General features: G+C 44.9%; 1 protein-coding gene across 1 annotated transcript in view; it reads left to right on the top strand.

Annotated features, from left to right (window-relative positions):
- ADARB1 (adenosine deaminase RNA specific B1) overlaps nt 1-25,603 on the top strand; it is a 98,750-nt gene that overhangs the window by 22,302 nt on the left and 50,845 nt on the right. The window contains exons 2-3 of the mRNA XM_086615665.1: nt 2,043-2,163; nt 8,117-8,153. The gene's annotated coding sequence lies outside the window, so the exon portion shown is untranslated. The remainder of the gene's footprint in view (nt 1-2,042; nt 2,164-8,116; nt 8,154-25,603) is intronic.

The following is a 25,603-nucleotide window of genomic DNA, read 5'->3' as shown; positions in this document are numbered from 1 at the left end:
TAGTTCCCTGGGTCTTCTTTTTTTCCCTGTTTAAAAATGGGGACTATGTTTCCCCTTTTCCAGTCGTTGGGAACTTCACCAGATTGCCACGACTTCTGAAATATGATGGATAGTGGCTTAGCAACTTCATCTGCCAGTTCCCTCAGGACCCGCAAATGCACCTCATCTTGTCCCATGGACTTGTCCACCTTCAGGTTCTTTAGATGATCTCGAACCTGATCTTCTCCTACAGTGGGCGGTTCTTCATTTTCCCAGTCCCTGCCTTTGCCTTCTGTGACTTAGGCTGTGAAGCCAGTGGAGGCCGAGGCAAAAAAGTCATGGAGAACCTCAGCCTTCTCCATATGCTGAGTAACCAGGGCTCCTGTTTCATTCTGGAGAGGGCCCATGTTTTCCCCAGTTCTCTTTTTGTCACTGATGTACCTATAGAAGCTTTTCTTGTTGCCCTTGATGTCCCTGGCCAGATTTAATTCTATCAGGGCTTTAACTTTCCTGACCTGATCCCTGGCTGTTTGGACAGTTTCTTCTGTATTCCTCCCAGGCTCCCTGTCCTTACTTCCACCCTCTGTAGGCTTCTTTTTTGTGTCCGAGTTGTTCCAGGAGCTCCTTGTTCATGCATGCAGGCCTCCTGGTGTTCCTACCTGACTTCCTCTTTGTTGGGATGCACAGCTCCTGAGCTTGGAGGAGGTGATCCTTGAACATTAACCAGCTTTCTTGGGTCCCTCTTCCCTCCAGGGCTTTATCCCATGGTACTCTACCAAACAGATCCCTGAAGAGGATCCCTGAAAGTCTGCTCTCCTGAAGTCCCAGGTAGTGAGCTTGCTGAGCTCCCTCTTCACCGCCCTAAGGATCTTGAACTCCCTCATTTCATGGTCACTGCAGCCAAGGCTGCCTTTGAACTTCACATTCCCTACCAGCCCTCCTTGCTGGTGAGAACAAGGCCCAGCAAAGCACCTCTCTTCATTGGTTGCTCTATCACTTGAAGAAGGAAATTATCATCAACACATTCCAGGAACCTCCTGGGCTGCATGTGCCCTGCAATCCTGGTTTTGACATCCCTCCAACAGATACCGGGACGGTTGAAGTCCCCCATGAGGACCAGGGCTTGTGAACATGAGGCTGCTCCTGTCTGTCTATAGAGAGCCTGATCCACTCTGTCTTCCTGGTCAGGTGGCCTGTAGCAGACCTTCACTACTATGTCGACTGTCCCTGTCCTCCCTTTAATCCTAACCCATAAGCTCTCTGTCAGCTCCTCATCCATTCCCATGTGGAGCTCCATGCACTCCAGCTGATCCTTGACATAGAGGGTGACACCTCCTCCTCATCTCCCCTGCCTGTCCTTCCTAAAGAACCTGTATCCTTCTATTCCAACACTACAGTCATAGGAGCCATCCCACCACGTCTTCGTGATTCCAGTAAGACCATAGCCCTACAGGCACACACACACCTCTAACTCGTCTTGTTTATTCCCCGTGCTGCGCGCATTTGCACAGAGGCATTTAAGTTGGGCTCCCAATGAACCTGATGTACTGGCTGGAATTCCTTTCTGCCACTCTCAGGTGCTCTCAGCGTGTCTTGATCAACCCCCTCCCCCTTCAAATCTAGTTTAAAGCCCTGTCAATGAGCCCCACTAGGAGCCAAGACCCTCGTCCCTCTTTGAGAAAAGGAAATCCCATCTGATGCCAGCAAGCCTGGTGCCATGTAGGCCGTCTCGTTATCGAAAACCCAAAATTGTGGCAGTGACACCAGCCACGGAGCCACGTGTTAATACACTGGGAGTTGGTCTTTCATACTTTGTTTCAGGATTTTAAGTGAGCAATTCAAAAGACATACAGTGATTGTGGTTCGGATTTGGGCTGTTATCAGACTGAATTGGTAAATTAAGGTAAGTACCATCATGAAATTCTTTTGTTGTATTTAGACAGAAAAACTATTTCCAGAGGAAAACCCGGTTCTGTAGTTGCGCTGTTGAACTGAGTTTATAGTTTATGGCAGAGACTTGTCCCCTTTGTGTATGAAAAGATATGTCCTGTCTTCTATTGCAGGAGAACGCTATAGTTTCCTGGGGTAAGGAGCAAATCTGCCATGAAGGCACCTCTTCCCTGTATTCCTTGGGAGAATGGGAGAAGATGAAGAGCAGGACCAAAGCCCTGGTAGCTGTTCACGGTTGGTCTCAAAACTGGAGGCACCTTTTCCTTTGGAAATTGATGGTGGCAGTTGGAAGCAGAAAAGATTCCTAGTTGAAGGAGAAGATAATGGTATAGAAAAAATATTCAGAGAGACAAATTCTGCAAATTAAATACAACCAGTCGCAATCAGCTGCATTTGCTTTGCAACTGGAGTGCGTTGGTGGTCACTTGTGTCCCAGCGGAGGAATAGGTCCTTTACCTAGAGTAAAGGTTTCTTCCATCTGCTTGCCTTAATCAGGGTTTGAGAGGCTGAAGCCAGTCTGTTTTAGTTAATAAAAAAACCTCCTCTGGTGCCTAGGGAGGGAGTAAATCAGTTAGCAAAAACCGTGGATGTGCCTGGATGAAAAATACACCCTCTTTTGAGTTTCTTGTGTGACTTGCTTGCACAATGTCTTGGCACAGCCTGCGTCGGGATTACATGGAGCAGAACTGAGCGTGAGCAGTGCAGTTGGCTTTCCACCTCTAAGCAGCGCTATTTCCTGAGCCAGCATTAAAATTGGAAGGGCAGAGGACGCCAGATTTAATGTACCTGTGGGTTTTGTCGTGTGGACGCGTGAGGTGTGTCGGCAGCTTACCTGTGTTTTTCAACACTGTAAAAGTAAAATAAGTAGGCAAGTAAATATGTAAAGATTGGAAGTCCTGTCCACATGGCTGTTGGTGAGTGCCTCCAGATAGTTGCCTTGCCACCTTGGGGTGTTTTTTGTAGGTTTATGTCTCGAGGTGGGACCTCGTGTCCCTTGTGGGCGTGTGTTTTGGAGATCTCTGCTATCGGCCATCCTTTTTTCCCCAAAATCGATGCGTCTAGCATCTTGCAAACTTAAAATACACAGGAAGATCACTGTAAGTTGTTGGAGGGGAACACGGACACATTTGTGTGTGTGTCCAACAGGAGGGTGCTGGCTCTCCTTGACTCCTCTGCTGGTGTCACACCTCGGACCTTGAGCTGTGGCTCCCTGCAGAGAAGCCCAGAAGGGGCATCTGTCGTGGTTTTTTGGACTGAGGGTCGAGACAAGAACCGAGAGGGAGCACCCACCAACCATGGTCCCGGGCAAAACATGACTCAGGCTCTCTTCATAAAACAAAACAATTTATTAACAGTTACTTAACAGGAGACATAAGGGAACGAAACCGGTTACTTGAGAGGAGGAAAGAGAAAACAAGGCCAGATCTTAAAACGACACCTCCCCATCCCCTGTTTCCTTTCGTTCCTGGCTCAACCTCCCCCCAGGTGGCGCAGGGGGACAGGGAATGGGGGAGTGCAGGTCAGTTCATCCATGATGTTAACTGCTGCTCCTTTCTTAAAGGAGGAGGAGTCTTTACACCATTTTTCCCTTGCTTCGGTGGATCCCCTACTCATGAAGAAAAAAAAGTCCCCAAACTTTTCCAACGTGAGTCCTGCCCGCAGGATTGCAATCCTTCCCCATGGATCGCACCAGTTCGGGCTTTACCAGTCTCGGCCCCTTAGGGAGCTGCTGCCACTCGCGTTGGCGTGGGCCGTCCCACGGACTCCAGATGCCTCCACGACCTCGTCGTGCATTCCATGCCCCATTATCAACAGTACCTGGTCGCGCATCCCCTGCTCCACGACCTCTCCTGGGCTCAGGCATCTCCTTCCCGACGTGGGTTTCTCCACGGGCCACGAGTGGGTCTCTGCTCCGCCGAGTACACCCTGGTTGCAGGGGGGCCGCCTGCCATCTCACACCGATTGCAAGGGAAACCTCAGCTCCAGCACACCTCCTCCTGCTCCATCTTGATTGACCCGGTCGTTGTGGTTGTTTTCTCTTAGATATTAATCCTCTCTGGGGAAGCTCGGCCCGGCAGGCACCCCGGGAGCGGGGCGCTTCCCGAGCCCCCCATGCGGCTCCCCCGGCGCCATCTTGAGCACATGGCGCCGGCCCGGGCCCGAGCGGCCGCTCGGCCGGGAGCCGGGAGCGAGGGCAGCGCCCTCCTGCCCTCTCCTCGCTCCTGAGCAAAAAGCCCCTTCCCGCCCCTTTGTCCCAACTTAAATAGGGCAATTCGCAGAGGCGCCAATTTGGCTCAACTCCCCCGGGGGGGATGGGACTCAGATCTGGTGGCACAGGGAGCAAATCCCCTCCCCTGCCACCAGAACACCCCCCCCATCAAACTATCACAGCATCCCATCCTCTGATCCCATAACATGGGTCCCTGCCTGGCAGTGTGCTTCTGTGCTGGAGGAGATGGGCCTGGGATGGGCTGGTGGCTGCTGGGATGGGGCAGCGTGTTGTTCGGGCAAGGTGACTGTGATAGCTGTAGGGTTGGAGTCGCAGGACCCCTGCCATCTGCTCAGCCAAGGAGGCTTCATTGCCTTCAAGGAAGGAGATCTTCATTGCTTAAGGAGAGCCCTGAATCTTTTTCCTTTCTCAGATGTTTTAGGACTTTTTTTTGACCAATGAAGACCTCGAAATTTTAGCTGTACGCACTTCTCAGTGCCTGTCTCCTAAGGAAGTTTTCAAAGGGGCTGGCAGGTTACCTCCAGGAAGCTAGAGTTGCTGTTTCACACGTGTGAGATGCAGTCTGTGCAATGGAGTTAGGTCTCAGGTGTCTGCTTTCGATTCTCGTTGCCCTGAAACTTTCTTAGTTGAGCTTTAATCAGTTAGTATTTCCAGAAAGGCCTAAATGTCCAGCATGACATGTTCTCCAAATGGGTTTCAAGTATCCTTTGCTGCCCTGGGAGAAATCATGTTGGATGTGTTTCCAAGCTTTTTTGGGTAAATAAACTCATGAGTCATTTTTAGAAACAAAGCTGTTCAGAAGTCACTTGATTTCCATTTGTTTTGCTTTTTAGTTGTTATTACAGCCATGTGATGAAAAAGAAGAACTCTTCTCAGGCTTGCTTTTGAAGTGTTTATTTTACTCCTGTCCATGGCAGAAGGAAAAACTTGTATTAAAATGACAATCGTAGTTTCATGAGGGAAGAAAATGCCACCGAGGTGACGTGCGCGTGTGTCTTTGGGGCCTTTTTCCTGACATTCATAAGGGACTAAGAATTGGTTTACTGATTTTTTTGGGAAGTAATGATGTGGAGATGCTGTGGGGAGGTGCTGAGCTTCTAGAGGAGTCCCTTCTGACTGGCAAACACCAATCTCCCTGCAAAAGGTGGTGGGGAAGCATGTTATGACTAGAGCAAGCCCTGAAGTTTCCGTCTGCCACCAGGCAGGGCCAGGTAGGACATGTTGGAGATGAGAGGTTTGTTCCTGGGTTTTGCAGCATAGTGTTATTTCCCATTCTTTCCTATTTAGCATCTTTACTGGTTTAAGGTGTTACAAGTCTCTTTTTTTTCCTCCACCATCTTTAGTGAGACAGGCTGAGAGAGTCAGCCTGTCTCAGTCTTCAGCCTGGAGAAGAGAAGGTTCCGGGGAGACCTTCTAGCAGCCTTCCAGTACCTGAAGGGGCTACAAGAAAGCTGGAGAGGGACTTTTTGCAAGGGTGTGTAGTGACAGGACAAGGGGCAATGGCTTTAAACTGAAAGAGGGGAGATTTAGATTAGATCTAAGGAAGCAATTTTTCACTCAGAGGGTGGTGAGGCACTGGAACAGGCTGCCCAGAGAAGCTGTGGCTGCCCCATCCCTGGAAGTGTTCAAGGCCAGGTTGGATGAGGCTTTGAGCAACCTGGTGTAGTGGAGGGTTTCCCTGCCCATGGCAGGGGGGTTGGAGATGGATAATCTTTGAGGTCCCTTTGACCCCAAACCATTCCGTGATTCCATGCCTCTGCTGCTGCTGACCTTGGGGCGAGAGCCACAAAACCTCAGGGCAGAGCAATCCTCTGCTGAGCGAACGCCCCTGGAGCCCTGAGCCTCATCTGCACGCATGGCTCTGCCCGCTGCGAAAACCCAGTGCGAGCAGCACGGTGTGCCCAGGTCATCTGAGATAAAATATAAGTGTTATTTTAAAACAAACAAAAAATTAAAATAAGCTGTTATTTTTTTTCCTTGGTGTTGAGCAGGTGAGTGTAGTGCTTTAGGGGTGGGCAAAGGTGCTGCCTGCCCGTCCTGCAGGCTGCCGCTCACCTCCTTCAGCCCGGACTTGGACTGTGGTGGTTTGCCAGCTAGAAAACTGGGAGGTGGAAAATAAATGTTTGGATTTTTCACTGTGGATGTGTTTTTAAGTACTACTGTAAAGCTGTTCCTTACGCGTCGTGCCTGTGGGCTGGTTCTTACCCTGTAAAACTATCCGCAGCTGCCAATATGTAAGGATTTTTTGTACTTAGTGATAAAAGTTCCAAGTCTCATAAATGTGCTCGTTTAATTTGTCTGAAACTCAGAATCTAATGTGGCATATAAGGAATAGAATTTCTAAAACAACTTGAGGTTATACTAATGTGAAAACTTAATTAAAAATTACGAGTGGTGTGTTGTCTCAGGATTAATTACAACTTTATTTAAAGTAATGCTCATGTAAAAAGACAATTATCAAAAACTCATTTAAAAAAAATCAATTTTTTTGGTGGGTGTTGCCACAAATACTGGAATTTCACATCACACCTAGTTTATAGCTTGTATTCCAAGGGTTTGGAAGAGTTTTTGTTGTTGATATGGGGCTGCTAGGTTGGGAAAATATGAAAGGAAATGGTAAATCATCATGCTGTAAATACTGTGTCCCCGTTTGTTGGGCTCAAGCATAATTGGTTGCAGCATGGGAAGCTGACTCCAGCTGACACTGCCTTGAGCTTTCCAGGCATTTTTATTACTTCATGCTAAGACCAGTGTATTATTGGCATATTTTTCTGGATTATTGAAAAATGCCACCATAAAGTGTTGGGAAATGGAAATGTCTTTAAAAAAGCCAAGATTGAATTAACTCAGTGTTCTAGAATATGGACTTCAGATATCATGTTGGATCACTTCTTGTCTGACCTCACCAAACCAGTTTACGATATGATATTTGCATCCATCAGTTTGTAGTGTCTGTAGTTGTGCTGTGCACTCTCTGTAACTTAAATTTAGTGGCAGTTTTTGTAGGTGCCAGCACCCTCTTGTGGGAGGTGGAACAGCAGGGATTTTTTGTCTTTTCAAGATGCAAATATCAAAATCCTTTACAGGTACAGAGGTGTCACCTTTCTGACCAACTGCTGGACTGCCTGGGTGTTGGGCTGCGTAGCCCAATTCCAGAATATTGGAATATTCTGTTGCTTTGGAAATAGCTTCTGTGGTTTGCTGAACCATTTCAGAAGAGTGTATCTTCACACTGATGAACTCACATAAATATTTTCTTGTAACTAAGAGGTTATCTATAAGAATAAAGCCTTCGGTTCCTGACTGAACAGATGTGCGGTTTATATGTATTCATGGAAATAAAAGAAAATTTCTTGTAGCATTCGTCCTTCCCGTTATCCTGTATCCTCCTTACCCTGCATCTGACATTTCTTTTCTACCTCATTGCTGATAGTTGAGGGATTTCCCAGTTTTGCAGGAACTTCAGGAGAATGCAAGCTGATACCAGTAGTATCAAGAAACTGGTGTTTGAAAAGGGGGTTGTATTGTGAGATGTTCTTTATATGGATTAAAATCAACCACTGAAAATACAATTTAAGATCTAATTTAAAAAAAAAAACACCAAACACCTTTAGATTTGCTTGCAGGATAAGTTGGCCATGATAACATAGAGGTTGATCTTAGTTTTAAGCCATTATTGGCCATATTTTTTGCTGACCCTTTGCTAGAAGGTGCAGAGATTGCAGATAGGTGTTGTGGGTTTTTTTAATTACTATTTTTTCCAACCAAAAATGTCCAGAATTGTTTCTCCCCTTGCTTTGCTGGGATTACAAGGGAGCTGGCTCTGTGACTGTGTGTATGCGGTATGTACTGTTTATTGTTACAGAATCAGAAATTTGTCCCTTTTAATGTCAGGAGTTATAATGCACATAAATTTGTAAAAGAAAAAAAATTCTGACTGTGATTCCTCTTTTGCAGGTTGCAGAATCAGCATGTGTCTCGAATAGTTAAAAAGGTAAGCACCCCGTGTTTGCAAATATATAGCGAGTTCCTTGCTTTGTGATTGATGCATTCAGAGCATAACTTGGAGGAGAGAATTCATCTTAATGTATTTAAAGAATTATTTAAAACTTTATTTATTATTTGATATGTAACTTCTGTTTATGTTTGTACACTAAATCCCTTCAAAGGTACTGGATTGGTACAGTTTGAAAATAAGAGACAGTATTGTTAAGAAATACCTGACTGTATCAAGTTGATAAATGTGTTACAAAAAATTACTTACCCTTCTGGCTGCAAATTTGTATCCAATCCATATTAATAACATAAATATGCAAACCTGGTGTGTAGAACTTGAGAGTTTAAGTGTCTGAGCTGAGCTTGATAACGGATTGTGGTGGGAAAGAAGGAAATGTGTCCAATAAGTCTTTCTCCTAATGTCAAACATCAGCCCACCTGAATGACTTTTTTTTTTAGTTTTTATAAAATAACTTCAAGATCTTTGAGACTTTTTTAACCTCCTTTAAAACGATTTTAGATTTTTCTTCCAATTAGCTATTATTTTCCTTAGCAACACTGGGTTGCTGCATCTGTTGTCTTTTAAATGATGATGAAAATACTGATGTTACTTACTGGGAGATCTAGGCTGCTCAGTTTTCTTCCCTGAATGGTTACCACTTTTTCCTTGGAAGCACATCTTAAATACATTTCTGACAGTCATGGGTATTTGAGGAGTCCTTCAGAAATAATATGCTTTAAAAATTAGATGTTTAGTCCTCGAAGTAAGCCACTAAGAAGGATATAGACAAAGGATACAAACCTTCATAATAAATGTATGTTCCAAAATAGTTTACTGTAGAATTAATCCGCAAACATTGTAAGTTATTCTAATTTAGAGCCGGGCTCTAGACTTCCTTGGTCAAGGAAGCAATAATGTAAAATCAATTATTGATGTAGTGTAACAGTAGATGGTGCTGTTGGAGTGAGTTTAGTCACCTGAGGAGTTGAACTGTGAGCTGAGGCACATGGAATCAGAGCTGTTGGGGTTCCTGGGATGCAGCCAGCAGCTCTGTGTTCTGAGATTTGCTGTGCTGAGCAAATGCTCTGGCTGTAATTAGCCTGTACGACTTCTAGCGGTTGCTGCTAATTTATATTCACTCTTGATGCAGTACACGAAACTTGAAGGAAAACTTGCTGTTGGGCTGTAAAGCCGTCCCCGTGCATGAAAAGTGTGTGAATTGCATGTGGGGATAGAAAATCTCTAAGAGTGCTTACAAAATATGGTGTGTGACTATTTCTTCAAAGAGCGTATAAAGTAAGCTGATAGAATCATAGAATCGCAGAATGGTTAGGGTTGGAAGGGACCTCAAAGATCATCCAGTTCCAGCCCCCCTGCCATGGGCAGGGAAACCCTCCACTACACCAGGTTTCCCAAAGCCTCATCCAACCTGGCCTTGAACACTTCCAGGGATGGGGCATCTACAACTTCTCTGGGAAACCTGTTCCAGTGCCTCACCACTCTCAGAGTGAAAAACTTCTTTCTCATATTCAATCGAAATCTCCCCTTTTTCAGTTTAAAGCCATTGCCTCGTGTCCTATCACTACACACCCTTGTAAAAAGTCCCTCTCCAATAGTGAGATAATAGTGGCCAAATCTGTAAGTAAATGAGATTTGCAAGGATGGTTTTGGTGCATAGAGATTTTCATGCAATATATTATTGTTTGGGTTTTTTTTTAAAAAAGACAATAGTGAGTTTCTTTTGTGTTCTGTGATCAAACTCTTTTTGTCCTCTTTGTCCTTTTCCCAGCAGCTTTCCAACTTACCTAATTTGAAGTGAGTCTGGTGGGTACCTAAAGATATGATAGATTATTCCTGTGAGTTTTGTGAGGAGGACTGGGCGAAGGAGGCACTTGCCAAGTGCTGTATCTGTCAGAAGGGCTGCAGCATGGCCTCCAGCCTCCTGGTGCTAGAGAAGCTACATGGGAAGGGACTATAGATGCCACAGCTACGGAGTCTCCGGGTGGAACTTGGAAATACTTGGCCACAAAACCCCATCTATCACAAGCCGTAACTCTGCAGAAAGCTAGGCTGACTTTGTTCCAATGATCTAGTTGGTAGAGGAGAGAACGGAAGAGCTACTGAATGTTTCCATCGGTCTTGCTGTGTCGCTCCTGGTCTCACTCAGGTTCCTTTACCTCTGGGGTTTTGATGGAAGACACCTCAGTTGTTCAGTGTCAGTTCATTCCGAATTCAGTAGTGCAGCTGAGATGGAAGTATCCAAGATGTGTGAGTGCATAACCCAATTCCCCCTGGGAATTGCTTTTTCTTTGGAGAGAATGCAGTCCAGTTTCTCCTTGATGCATCTGTGGGCTTTAAATCTGTAAAAGACAAGGTGTTACAGGATTTACTGCTTCCACAGTGCATGTTAAAACTGAATGCCGTGTTTTCGTGCTGGTGTGTCACGTTCGCTTCCTTGCATTCAGCTTTTAACCTGCTTTGTTCTAATCCTGCAGACTTTGCAATACCTTTTTGAATACTGAATATTGAATCTCATGTGTATTACAGATAGCATATTTTTTATTTCCTAAAACTGTCAAATGTCAAATGAACGCAGTGGGTCACTAAGTTTCTCTCCAAAGTGCGTTGTGTATGTTCCTTAGTCAGCAGGCAGATTTTAGAGACTTTATTTCTCTATTGAAAGCTGTCATTCTTTAAGCTACAATTACCTCAGATCTTCTCCCTGATTCTCATACCTCAGAGACACTTTGCTTTGGGGAGCAGTGGTTGGTAGAGCAGGAGCTGCTTTGGAGAGGAGAGCTACAGGAGTAAGCTGGAGGAGTCTTTTTTCAGTCTTGACACTAAGTCCTGTGAACCAAATCTCTGTCAGGTTAGGGCAGGTGCATTAATTGTTGAAGGCAAAATTGCTTTTAAACTTTCAGCTGCTCTTCCCAGAGAGGGAAGGAGAAATACACATTGTGACATGCATCTTTCTCACCTGTGGTGAGAACAAGGCGGTGAAGGTTTCAACAGCTGGAAGAGTTATGGTAGAGAGCTCAGTGGTTTTGCAGGCTGCTTTTTTACTTTTTACAAAGTATGCTGTTTGCTCAAAGGGACAAAATGAATTCCCGCTCCCCAAAGGAGTGTTTTTTCCCTTTTCTATCTATGTTTCAATGGTGCTTTACCTTCAAGGCCATGTAGGTGTAGATACCTCACCCTCTTTGTCCTTTCCCCGTCATGCACAGTTTAACGTGGATTTAAATGCCAAACTTGGCCTGAAACTGTGAATTAGTGAGGTACGGAACCACTAACTTCCATCTTAAATTAGGTCTGATCAGATGTCGGATGGGAAAGCACTCTGCCCACACGCAGCTAGTGCCTGTGCTGGCACTGGAGCTGTGGGCTTCACTGGGGTTTCTTTGGTGTCTGGCTTAGTCTTGCTGTGACTGTGTAGACCCACCGGGATGTAGCATTGCGAAGCCTGATGTCAGACTTTTGTCACTTTTAAGTAAAGCTATTTCTGTTTCCATGAAGGGAGAAATGTTGCTATGTTGATCCAGAGCGTGCCTCTGGTCTGTGAGCCCTCATGGGCAGTATTTAATAAAGGAAGGAAAGATGCTGGAAGCATAAGAAAACTCCTGACGTTATATCTGCTGCAAAGGAAGATCACACCTTAGTGTGCCAAGGAAGACTAGTTTGAGGAGTTGGTCTTGGATGATGATGGGACTCATTTCCTCCTGAGCTTCTTGATGGTGGCGAACACATAGCGTGACCATGGCAATGGTGGCTTGCTCCACCATGGCAAGTTCTTCTTTAAATTGCGTAAACTGAGCACTAATGGTCCTGCTGATATTTCTTCATCCTTAGTGAAGTAATGTCCAGTAACATAGATGCTGAAGTAGAGCTTCAGCTCCTCTGAAGTATGTGGGGAAGTTTGCAGCCCTTAGCACTTAGGCTTCCTGCAGAAATAATTTTGGTCAACAAGTTAACTCAATCTCAGAAGCTTTCTGTTACAGACTGGAGATGAAAAAGCTGGTTCCTAGGGTCTGGAGAACAAGTGCCAGCAGAGGGAGCAGGAGGTGGAGAGGTAGGGATCCTTGTTCGCAGGTCAGCCCAATCCCAGTGGTGAGCTTGAGTGTGTTGGTTTTAGTTAGTGAAGTACTGCTAGTTTGAGATGCCAGTGGCGAAGTTTTTCCAAAAATGCCAGCCTGACTCGTCAAGATATGTAAGTCACAGATCAGAGTTTATCCAGATTTGATCATGTGCTGTCTTCCAAAGAGCCAAGGCCTGGTACACTGAGAAATGAAGGTCTGAGAGAAGGTGAAGGCAACTTGTCAGAAAAGTCTCCTCACTCTGATAACACACAGAAAAAGCCCGTGGAGGTTGCACCTGCAAACATTCCCTGCTGGAAGATGTTTTTTGTCCTGCGAGGTTTAATCTGCAGGTAGGATTAAAGGATAGCTGCAACCCTCAGTCTGTGCTGCTGATCCACAGGACCCACAAGATGAACATGTGTTCAGTTGTTGGCTTAAATTGAGGAGAAAGGGTAATATTACATTTTCCTGTAATGTCACATTGCTTTTTTGTTTCTAAAAAGGCCGGAAAATTTTGACACTTGGGAAGTCTCTCGGTAAGACCTGGCGTACAAACCCTTGTACGGAAAATGTGCCACTAAAACATTGCTCTTTGAGATTTGCATTTTTGCATATTTCTGCTAGTCACAAATATATTTTGTGCATTTCTAGGCAATATATGAAATACATAACTAAGAACATGAGAAACAATTACAAAGGATGCTGAAAGCATCTTGGTTTCATGCACTAGAGTGTATAAACACTTGCCTGCTTATGCCTCTCCTTGTTTCTGAGATGCGTGCAAGACTGAAGCCACACCAAAGATTTGCCCTGTTTTTTTAAAAACAAAATAAAGATAAATTTGCCTTTGCACACCCAGTAGCGAGGATGTCTTTGATATTGTCCTTTTTTTTTAAAACTGTCCTTCCTTGCCCCTTTCATTTACTGAAGGGTTAATTGTCACATGTGCCTCTTGCGATGGGTAGGGATGAGCTGCAGTGTTGGTTCATCTTTGTTCGTCACAGTGTGCATCAGTGCATCCCGCAGCTCAAGGAAGGGGCCCTGGCTGGGTGGAGAGAGCCGAGGAAACGCAGGGGTGACCCTCCTTTCAGGAATACGTCGCTGCCGTGTTAGGAGGGAGCGAGGGGGAGCAGCAGGCTGGCAAGTTGGGCTGTTGGTGGTGTACGCAGGTGTGTGCATGGCATCTCTTCCAGCCGCAGCCCGGGGCATGGGGACCCTCTTCAGCGTGGTGTGGCGGCGCTGTAAAAGGAGGCGGAAGAAGCGGTCGGAGCGGAAAGGTAGTGTTCTAATTGCTGTACTGGGGCGGGGGGGGGCAGGTCATAAATGCAGAATTTTCAGGTGAGGTTTGAGCCTTCATTGCTAAGTGCAACTTCAGTGTTTTCTGTTTGAATTTACAGAGTTAAAGTATTTTGAGCAGAATCCTTCAACGTCTCCCAACATTTTATTTCACTTAGCTTTCAAAGTTTGGAAGGAGAGTACTTTTTAACAAATATGAAACTTCTCCAAAGCTGCAGCTTTCTGACTTCTAGTCCCTTCTAATAATAGTTTTGTTTCATCTGTCAGGTTATGGTTTTTTGCATACATGCCATTCTCTGTTAACCTAAAACATTGAATAGCTGCTAAACTTTCCTTTCAGAGTAGATCTAGTTTTTCCTCAATGATAAGGATAAACCAAGATAGCTGTTAAAAGGGTCCTTCACAATTTTTGTTTTGTGTGCAGTGAATACACAGAATATTCAAACCAAAGAAGTGTAAGTTGTATCTCTGTTTGTACTCAGGTGAGTGTGTACTTGCTGTAGCCAACATTTAGTGAAAAATCTTTCAAGTAGTCTCTTGTGAAAATAAAAGCAAATGGTGGTGTGCGGGCTAATGTATTTTGAAGTACTTCTGGTGTTCTTCCTGTTTTTGGAAATACTGTGTGGGAAATGGAGACTGAAAGCAGGAGAGAGTTAAAAGTGCAAATATACTGTACTTTTCCGTGACTCCACTTAGATTAGCAGGCATTTAGATGTTTTCCTGTTTGACGTGGCTGGCATGTGATGCATTTAGGAAAGGAAAGCTTTTTGCAGTGCTGGTTGTAGTCTAAGTATCGCAGGGTGTGCCGCTGTGCAGAGTCCCTCGGCTTTGGTGAGTGTGTTCAGCCAACGGCTGGACTTCGGTGTGTCACTCCATGTTAAAAGCAAAAATCCCCTCTGCTACACCCGCGTAGTGCAGTTGAAACTTGAATTTATTTTAGCAGTATACCTGAGAAAAAACAGTTTGTGCAGCCAAGGAGCAGGCTTTCTCCACAGTCCTATTCCACATGTAAAATGCTCTATATGCACTGACCCAAATCAGTTAACTAATATTTATGTCAATTATTCTTTATTGTTATTTTTGAAAGCCCTGCACATCTCTGAGCAGCAATTAAGCTTTTTTCCTTTATTCTTACCTTTTTTCCTCCAAACTTAAAGTTTTTCCAGTGTTCTCAGTGTTACTCCAGTTGTGTCACTTATCGCAGAGCAAGTTTTTAGGGTTAAAACTTGAGTGTTTACTCACACCTGCCGTCCAAGGCAAGTGCACGGCTTTAGTGGAGTCCTTTTGGAAGCTGTCCTTGCTGGGATGCTGCCGACGATTACCGAACCTCGATGCTGAAGCAGTGCAGAGACTTTGCGCCTGTAGGATCCGAGAGGTTTCTGCATGTCTGTTGCTGAATGGATTATTTACAGGCAGTGAATGAATTTATTATTGCAGTTTTGCTGCATTATGAAACGTGCTCGAATAAAAGTTTGGAAGGTCAAAGCAGTCAGCAACACTGTTCCTTCTTCAAAGTGAAATGATAACTGTATTACTAATGATTTCAGAAATAATCAAGCATGCCTTGGCAAGAGAGGAAGATCTTTTCTGTAGTGAGCAGCCTGGGTTCAGAGTCGTTTTCTGAAAAAATCTACCCCCAAGTTCTGAAAACAGACATAGGCTCTATTTTGTATGGAGGGCTTTTAAAAAATCCACTTTTTTATTACCTCATCTTGTACATCTGAAAGCCAAGTGAAAAATAAAAATAATCCATGGACTACAGTGGGAGCAAGTTTAGAAGATCAGTCTCCTAATTAATACGTCTACAAAAAGTGCTAAGAAATTCATTCTCTCTGCCCCAGCTAAGTACTGTCTCCTACATGTTACGCGTACTGTTTAAATGTTGTTCCCTAGGAAAAGTAGATGTACTTATTCATGAAATCCAATAACATCTAATTCCTTCTCTTCAAAGTATTTTTGACTTTAAGAGGGTTAGAAGTTAGTTGTAACAGAAATCGGTGATGTGTTACTTCTATAAAATGCACGTAGTCTTCTTCGGTAAAGCATTTGACACAGTCTCCCACGGCATCCTCACAGCTAAACTGAGGAAGTGTGGTCTGGATGATCGGATAGTGAGGTGGATTGTGAACTGGCTGAAGGATAGAAGCCAGAGAGTAGTGGTCAATGGGACAGAGTCCAGTTGGAGGCCTGTATCCAGTGGAGTCCCTCAAGAGTCAGTACTGGGACCTGTATTGTTCAACATATTCATCAATGACTTGGATGAGGGAATGGAGTGCATGGTCAGCAAGTTTGCTGATGACACTAAACTGGGAGGAGTGGCTGACACACCTGAAGGCTGTGCTGCCATTCAGAGAGACCTGGACAGGCTGGAGAGTTGGGCGGGGAGAAATTTAATGAAATACAACAAGGGCAAGTGTAGAGTCTTGCATCTGGGTAAGAACAACCCCATGTACCAGTACAAGTTGGGGACTGAACTGTTGGGGAGCAGCACAGGGGAAAGGGACCTGGGGATCCTGGTGAACAGCAGGATGACCATGAGCCAGCAATGTGCCCTTGTGGCCAAGAAGGCCAATGGCATCCTGGGGTGTATTGGAAGGGGTGTGGTTAGTAGGTCGAGAGAGGTTCTCCTCCCCCTCTACTCTGCCCTGGTGAGGCCACATCTGGAATATTGTGTCCAGCTCTGGGCCCCTCAGTTCAAGAAGGACAAGGAACTGCTTGAGAGAGTCCAGCACAGGGCCACAAAGATGATGAAGGGAGTGGAGCATCTCCCTTGTGAGGAAAGGCTGAGGGAGCTGGGTCTCTTTAGCTTGGAGGAGACTGAGGGGGCACCTCATTAATGTTTATAAGTATGTAAAGGGTGACTGCCATGAGGATGGAGCCAGGCTCTTCTCAGTGGCATCCAATGATAGGACAAGGGGGAATGGACATAAGCTGGAACATAGCAGGTTCTGCTTAAACATGAAGAACTTCTTCCCAGTAAGGCTAACGGAACACTGGAACAGGCTGCCCAGAGAGGTTGTGGAGTCTCCTTCTCTGGAGATGTTCCAAACCCGCCTGGATGCGTTCTTGTGTGGTCTGATCTAGGTTGTCCTGCTCCATCAGGGGGATTGGACTAGATGATCCTTTGAAGTCCCTTCCAATCCCTAACATTCTGTGATTCTGTGATTCTTACTGTAGTGATGGGCCTGGGACAGGAGAGTCGTAATGAAAAACGCATAGCTTCCCAGCATAGCTTTCCACCTGTGGTGCTCTGAAAGAGACTCCAAGTGTACTTTACTCCTTGCTTTAGGCATTAAAGTAAAATCCTAGCCTTGGCAGGACAGGTTTAGAGTAGGGTCAAGTAGGATCAGTCTAGATCTGCTGAGCAGTTGTTTGTCAAGCAAAGGGAGGAGTCTGTGGATGCTTGTGGAGTCTGTGAACCAAGAATCTGTACCTGTTAGTATACTAAAATACTGTATTATGTTAGTAGTTCTTTTTCTAGCTCTTCCCTGCCTGGAAAGATGGTGTGGGCACAGCTTTGTACGCAGTGGGAATATGTGTTGCTGCATTGAAATGTAGGTGGCACGATCCAACCTGATACACTTTCCTGAATCCTTTTCACTCCATGCAGGGCAAGTTTCGGTGCCTGCAGGGTGACATTTAGGGAACCAAAGCAAGGGAAAGCACAGGGCAGAGACACAGGCTTTGTAGGCAGCCTGCCAAGCTTGGCTGGGCTTACTGGCCTGGGGTCTGTGCTAGGTGACTTCTGCAGAAGAGCAGGTCAGTGAGGAGAGCGATGCAGGAGTCATCTGCTGTTCCAGTCCTGGGTGCTGGAGGAAAGTGCTGAGCACTGCTGATTTCTCTGAAGTGTATTTTGTTGTAAGGAAAAGATTGGGGAAAAAACGTGGTCAGTCATTATATGCCAAGGATATATTTAGCCTAACTCTTAAACACGTATGCTTAAACCTTAAAAGGATGCAAATGCTTCAGTAGAAAATGTGGACAGACAGCTTAGTGCCATTTGGTTGCATTATTTATTACTGTAGTGTTGCATCTCTTGTGCCTTACAGCTCTTCTGTCGACTGCCCTTCTTCCTGTCTGTTCATCTTAATTGATGCTTCCAAAATCTGTTTAGCACATTTATTTAAATAATAATAAAAAAATCTGTATAAATTCAATTTCTTACAAATTTCAGTAATGGCACCAACTGTCTACTTTAATTCATACAGATACTTACGCAACTGGGGTTCCTGTTTACCTCTGCTTTTAGCAGACAGGAGCTTTTCCTCTACTTTAGGCTGGAGGAACAGCCTAAAGCCCCACGTTCAGCTGTGGGGATGTGGACTGATAACCCAGCTCCTCAGGAGGGTTTACCCCTGGTACGGCAGGCAGCGTGAGTAGTAATTCAAATGGGAATTATCCAAGCCTTTTGTCCTTGAGCATACCGAGGTGCTGCGGGAGTAACTGGAGCCAGTTTGATGTGCTAAATAAGGTGGTAATTACTTATGGGTCCTGTTGATTACAGTCAGCTAATTTCCTCTTGTTACACTGGAGTTACGCTGATGCTATATAATGCAAATGTGGCAGTAGAATAAAATGTTTCCTTAGCAGATCTAGTACTTCAGTAAGAACATTGGTTATTTGTTGTTTGTTTTTTTTTTTCTGGGAGGAGAAATAAGTTTCTTTATACTGTGCTTCAGAAATAGACACCAAGGCTGAAACTAATGGAAAGATTAAGCCAGGTCTGAGCCTGCCTAGCAAAGCACCAAGGCTTGTGTTGAGAGTCAACAGCCATATAAAAAGTGATCTCAATAAATACCGAAGCTTTAGCCAACATCTGAGTAACAGCACAGACCCAGGCAGCTGCTGTGTTGCCTGCTTTGTGCCGTAGGCTTGGCACGTTTTCCTGCCTCTGCTCCGAGTTCGGGCAGCAGCAGATGTGAGTTTGGAAAACTGGGTTTGTTAGGACAGCGGCAACGCTCCGTCTGGGCTGTGAGGGATGAAGAGTGCTGGGCATCGTGCCTCCAACAGCAATAAATCAAAAGGAGAACTAACTTCTTCCTGATTTTCTTCTAACTCAACCTTGGACCTGATGCTTGCATCAGCTCTCGCTCTCCCCAGAGCTCTCTGGCCTGGTGCAGGGATAACTGCACTGGACTCTGGTCACAGAAGAGAATTTCCCAGCCACCTGCTTGCGCTTTTAATCTTTATTCAGTTATGTGTGGGTGGTGGTGGTGCGAACTTCTTAAAATTGATGTGAAGCTACCTGTGGTCTTCAAGAACACCTCAACTGCCTAAAGCCTTTAAAGCATTTTATTGTCTTGGGAGTATTTTCTTTACTGTTTCGTATGCATTGAAATAAATAATTCTTGAAATAAATAATTCTCAAAATAAATAATTTTTTGACAATCTTCTAGGTCCTTTCGCTAATAATTATTTTCAAGGAAAATTTATCCTGAACTGAAACTCTCAAGCTTGGAAAACAACATCTTTTGGAATACAGTACTTCTAGAAGCATCTCACCTTTTTTTCAAACCTATTTGAAAGGTCTGCTTTTTAAACAATAAATACACTTTTTGGTGTCAATTAAAAGTTAAAAAAATTATCATTTATCACTTTGTTTTTGTTGTCTTTGCTCATCAGTTCAAGGGAAAGTGTATTAAGTCATCACACTTGCTTCAGTTGTATGATTTAAAACCCCAAAATGTGGTTAGTTTGTACATATGGTTTACATGATGTACTGTGCACACATGTACAGTATCCAGTACTGGCAGGGGTAGTTTGAAGACAAGCAAGGATCCCTTTCCTGTGTTCAGCACAGCATGCAACAGATTGGTAACACTACAGAGATGTCGGGAGTTGGATTCTGATTCCAAAATGTCTCATTGGTCCATTCCTGGTTGTCGTGAAATATACATTGTCACAACAAAATAAAATACCAGTGCTGTCATGATAATGCATAAGCATTGTTTTTTGTAGCCCACAAAGAATTTCACCTTTCATAGAAACGATTTTTATACTTTTCTGGCATCGCTGAATTTTAAATATATGTTGACTATGGTATCAGAGCTGTGTAACGACACAGAATGAGTGTTGCTGCTTCTGTTGCTGTAGAGAAATGCTTCCTCTTAACTTCTGTACATAGCTGTGCATAATACTGTCCATAATAAAGATATAGATAATGTGGTGGGCGGTAATATTAGTATGCCAAGAGTCACAGCCTTATGGATAGTACAGAGTTAATTAGGATTGGAATCAGGCTTTCTCTATGGTAATAGGAACTCAAAATTTAAGCAGCTTTTATAGATCAAATAAAAGTAGCCCATTTGGCAAAAGTTCTGCTAAAATTTCTAATCTCTTTAAGGGAAAAAGGCTTATGTGCTTTGCATGATCCTCTCCTCCACTGTCTCTGCCATGTGCTTTAGTGAGGATGATGACCAGGTGTGAGAGAGATGCCCAAGCTGGCGCTTCTGCAGCGGAAACATGGCACGCTTTGTTGTTAAAAATTGGTGAGCGAGACATTTCCAGGTCTTACAGGGCCCTGGATCAGACAGGGCTGTGATCCTGCCCGTCTGATGGCAGCCTGCCTTGAGCTGTTGTGTTGGAGGGACCCTGACTGGTGGCAAAGGTCCTCTTGGATGTGTTTTGCGCAAATTCAGAGCATGCACTAGGACAATGTCTCAGATTTTCTGAAATGGTGTCTTCTTTCCAAGGTCTGTTGCTTCCCAGCTGGGACTGGGGAAATACCAACAGCTCGAAGTCTCTGGCTCTTCATTTGTGTAGCACACCAGCAAAACGCAAAATGCAGTGCCTGAGTGTCCTGTCCTCATTTCCTCCTGCTGCGTGCTCGGGCCCGCACATCCTACGTGAAAGTAGTTGTCTCCAAGCTGTAGGTGTTTCTTTTGATTTCCTCTGGAAAATAACTGTTTTGCCTTCCCAGTTGTCTCACTCATCCCTTCTTCCTTGGTAAGTATTTCTGTTTTTCAATGATTATTGCTGGCACTCGTGTACTGGGCATTGATGGAAGCGTTGCTGCTCCAGCCCTTGGCGACAGTGGGTCTAGGGACAGGCGATACTGCAAGAAAGGCAACAAAACACCTGCTTGCCAACATTAAATAATACCCACATTTGCAATTTCTTGTTCAGCATACCATGCTAGTATAACAACACAACCACCTGCAGTGAAAAGGCTGGTAATTCTTTGTGTTAAGCAACAGAGGCAGCTCTGTTGCCCTGTTCAGCACAGTGGAGTGTATTTCGGTGTATGGATGAAATCCAGAGGCTGTTAAAGTTGGAAAGAAAGGGAACTCTGGTCAGCTGCCACTTGCATGTTTGAAAGGCTTTTCTGACTCCTGTATCTAAATGAAGAGTGATTGAGGTGACTTGTTTGTTTTACTCTGCTTAGTAACACACGCTGGTTTATGGCAACTTTAGTTACTGGTTTGTTTGTTGGCCCGTTATTGCACTGGGACAGATGCTGTCACGAGACGGGGACTCTGCTGTCCAGCCTGAAGTGGTTAGGATTGTGTCTGCTGTAGCCTGAAGCTAGGAGAACACGATGAGAAGCTCTGCATCCCCCTCAGGTCATTGTGACTATTTTAGCTCAGATGAGGTATCACCCACCTAGAGTATGTCAGTGGTCCTCTGATGCTGAAGGGATTTGCATTGGGGTTGGAGCTGTCTCATGCTGTGTCAAACAAGGCACGAGCATCTTAGGGGTTGAAGCCTATCAGTTTTAGTGGCGTGGGAGGGAACATAAGTGGTATGTTAAATGGTGTCACAAGGTCAGCAACACGCCGTGGGCTCACAGACCTACTCCTGGGTAGCAGCTTCTAGGACTGTTGGGCACTGCAGCAGGAGAGAGCTTTGGGGTGGGATTTGAGACAATAATGTTTTAGCTTTCTGGATACTTACAGGGAGCTCATTCCTGGTGTGACAGTGCTCACACGAAAGCCTGGTGGGACATTCACACAGCTGCTGTCTTTGTGGCATGAAATTCAAATTGGTCTCACAACCATATGGGAGTGGTGATAGAGCTGGGGTGGGCATGAAGAACTGCACAAGTCTTCTGCGAAGCAAAAGGGGTGGAGGAACGAGAGCAACCTGCTGCTTAGGGCATGAGCGTGTGTACCTGTACCCAGACTGGAAGCGATGGTCTAAGAAGCTCTTTGAATACGCACACATCACCTGGAAAACAGGATTTGTTATGGACCAGCAAAAAGGTGGTACATATGGTGAATGATGACATGGGCACGGAAGAGGGATTGCCACTCTGAAACCCACAGTTTACCTAAAGCTTTGATGCCTGTAAGATGGAGTTTATGTAGTCATTTTGTACATAGTCTTTGGATTTAAAAAAAGAAAAAAAGTTGTGAAAATTCTGTAATTTCTTTTAGGTGCTCCTGGGAGTCTCGGGAGAAGTAGTATGTGTGGGTCAAGTGTTTTAGCTCTGTGCCCCTTGAAATTCTGCACTGCTGGTGATAAAATTAGTGGGGACTTTTACTGCTTGTCTTGTTGTATTTTTAATGATCTGCTTGGGTTTATGCTGTCTGGCTAGTGGGGAATCTGAACAGCTTCGTAGTGCTCAGAAGTGTGCTTTTGTGTCTTTTGTCACTGCCTCTCCTTCCTGTTTGTGCAGAGTCCTCTTAGCTAGTTAAATTGGTGTCTTCTCCAGACAGGATTGGGGTGGGAAAAAGGAATCGTCTTACCTGAGCAAAGATACTCATTCAGGTCACAAACTGGGATGATCGTAAATGTTTTGCGGTGCTGGTAGGAAATTCAGGATATCTGCAGGCATGTGGGCTTTGTTTTTGAAACAGTGTATGAAGCAGTGACAAACAGAGAATATATTTCTTTTCTTATTCTATCATTAGAGGCATAGCATTAATTAGTGTAATGATTGCTAAAGGCACACTTTACGTTTTCTGTAAGGGCTGCTTAGCTCCTCTTGTGAAAAGTAAGCTTTGAAGTTTGCAAATAATAGTGTGCTGAGGATTTGTTTTGTTGAGGATAAACAGATTTCATTGTTCTAAATTACTGAATAACAGTATTTAGCATGGATGTTAAAGTTGCAGACTTAAGGATCTATGTGTATATTTTAACATCATTCTTAATTTCTCAGTATCTGATGCTTATTTTTGGACCACAAGTTTCTTGATGTTTCTCACATACACGTTTAACATTTACATTTTAATCACCTATGTGCCAGTGGCTACAGTTTTACAAAAACCTGGTTTTGAAGTTGTAGTTTTACTGGGTGAGTCGTGCAGTTATCCTGTCCCCAGGTCGTCATCTGGCAGATGAGCATGAAGTTTGAGTGTGTTGATCAGTAGGTGGATGGTTCAGGCAGCTGTTTGGACTGCAGGGGTGGTCAGTGCTGCTGCTGTGGCTGCAGAGCTGGCGGAGTACTGCACATGCATCATCCCTGTAGGTTACACTACTGTTGAGCAATTAGCTGCATTATTTGTTTCTGTATTCCTGCATATCTTTCATTCTTGGATGGAAGTTTTTGTGTGATTTTTTTTTCTTTGTATGTTAGTGTCGTGGTTTTAGGCTGATCCAGCAACTAAAACTCACACAGTCTCTCCTTCTCCAGTAAAGTAGAGAGGAGAAAAAAAAAATAATAAAGGGACTGAGGGTTGAGACAAGAACAGAGGGAGCACCCACCAACCATGGTCCCGGGCAAAACAGACTGGGCTTTCTCAAAGCAAAACAGTTTATTAATGGTTACTTAAACGGACAAAGGGAAACAAAACCGGTTACTTGAGAGGATAGAAAGAAACAAAGACAGATCTTAAAACCGACACCTTCCCCCCCTGCCCCCCTTTCCTTTTCCTCCCGGCTCTACCTCCTCCCCCCAGCAGCACAGGGGGCAGGGACTGGGGGAGTGCAGGTCAGTTCATTCCGTGCTGTTACTGCTGCTTCTTTCTTAAAGGAGGAGGAGTCCTTACACCCTTTTCCCCTGCTCCAGTGGATCCCCTACCCACGAGGAAAAATCCACAAACTTCTCCAGCGTGAGTCCAGCCCACAGGAAGCAATCCTTCCCTGCAGATTGCCCCAGTGTGGGCTTTGCCACGGTCTCGGATACTTAGGGAGTTGTAGCCACTCGCTCCAGCGTGGGTCGTCAGGCAGACTCCAGGTGCCTCTCTGCCTTGTCGTGCATCCCAACACGACCATCCTCAGGCTCAGGCATCTCCTCTCTATGGGCTGCAAGTGGGTCTCTACTCCACCGAGGCCGTCCTGGTTGCAGGGGGGCCGCCTGCCATCTCACCACCAGCCGCAGGGGAAACTCGGCTCTGGCACACCTCCTCCTGCTCCATCCTCACTGACCTGCTGTCGATGCGGCTGTTTCTCTCAGATCTCAGTCCTCTTCGGATGAACTCAGCCCAGTGGGCACCCCGCGAGTGGGGCGCTCCCCGAGTTTCCCAGCCGGCTCTGCCGCTGCCGCCATCCTCAGTGGGCAGCGCCGGCCTGACACAGGCAGCTGCCCAGCCGGGAGCCAGGGAGCGGGGGCAGTGCCCTCCTCCCTTCTCTCTTTGCTCCTGGGCAAAGCACCTTTTTCAGTTCCTTTGTTCCGACTTAAATAGGGTGATTCGCAGAGGCGCTGATTGGCTCAAGCCTGAGGGGGATGGGAGTCCGATCTGGTGGCCAGAACCAAGTCTAACCCGGTTCTGAAACCAGGGAGGTCACAGGGAGCAAAGCCCCTCTCCTGCCACCAGAACCACCCCCCCCTCCACATCAAACCATGACAGTTAGCAAAGATAAAACCAAATTAACTTAAAAAAAGTACAAAACAGAACCATGCAGTTTGTTGTATGTTTGGCGTTTAGACCGGGACTCTGGATTTGCACCGTGCTTTTGCACGCTTTGCATGAAATGTCTGCTAAAATAATAAATAGAGGTGGAATGCCTAGTTTCTTTTTGCAAAACTTGGTAATTACATGTTATGCACTTGGATTACTATAGTATGCAGTCTGTGCATTAAGAACAACATCACTGCCAAGTTCTGCCTTTTGTTTACGAGCTAAAACTGACTACAGTTTAATGTAGAGTGGAATTAAATCTAGATTTTCGCACAAGAGGTGGGAAGAGAGATGGAACAAATTCGTTGTTAACAGAGCAGGCATTTGGCTGTGTTAAAATGAATGTTGATTTTATCATGTCAACCTTATCAAGTGACCATTTTGCTTTATATGGTTCCTCTTCTCAAGAACTTTTTACTCTGTTGCCCAATTTCCACCAGTGCCGATGCTTAAAGAAGTCTCGAAGCATTGAAGTTTGGAAATATTTGACGTTGGCAGCTGGATGTGAGACACAGATGCATGTCCTCACTGTCGGAAGAGCAATATGAAAATTTGAGTAATTTGAGTAATAAAGAGTAATATGATAGAGACAATCCCTTAGTGCTGTAAATTGTGCCAGCCCATACAGCAGCATGAAACAAAGCATTGTCTTTTATGCCACGTACCTTCCAGAGTTCCCAGGCTTTTGAAGGCACAAACGACCTCTGCTCTCACTCCGATCTCCCTGTCCCTTCCAGCTGCAGCCTCAGCCCTTGGTTTCACATGGCAGTATCCTCTTAAGACACCTTCGTGCCTCTCTTCTTCCCAACCGCAGCGCCCAAATATTTTTACTGGTGCCAGTACAATGTCCTGGTGGTGACAATCAGTTCCCTCATCGCATCTGGTGTACGTGACCACAGGCTTGTGCTGGATCGGGTATCACTTGTTCTGCTGAGTCCTCAGTATCCTGAATGCTTACCCCAAGTGTCCATGCAAGGGTTAACTTTTAAGATATGTCCAGTGTAAGTGAAATATCCACAAATAATTAGAAATTGATACTGTCTATGATAAAAGACTGAAACTCTGCTAGGAGATAATTGTAGTATTGGAAATCACAAAAGAAGGTTGAAGTTTTGCCCTGTGATTTTTGTGTACTATGCAAAATAGTTTTGGAATAAGATGAAAAGATGCATTTAAAAGTAGGACTTCAGTGTTAATTTAATCTGATTGTCAGCAAAAGGAATCTAAAATTTACAGACGTTACATGAGACTAGATTATCACAGAATGATTTTGCATTTGTACTGGACTTCACTCTCT

This window comes from Tauraco erythrolophus, chromosome 8 (genome assembly GCF_009769465.1).
Source record: "Tauraco erythrolophus isolate bTauEry1 chromosome 8, bTauEry1.pri, whole genome shotgun sequence".
Lineage (NCBI taxonomy): Eukaryota > Metazoa > Chordata > Aves > Musophagiformes > Musophagidae > Tauraco > Tauraco erythrolophus.
Note: the sequence above shows the minus strand (reverse complement) of the source record. Positions and strands in the feature narration are given on the sequence as shown.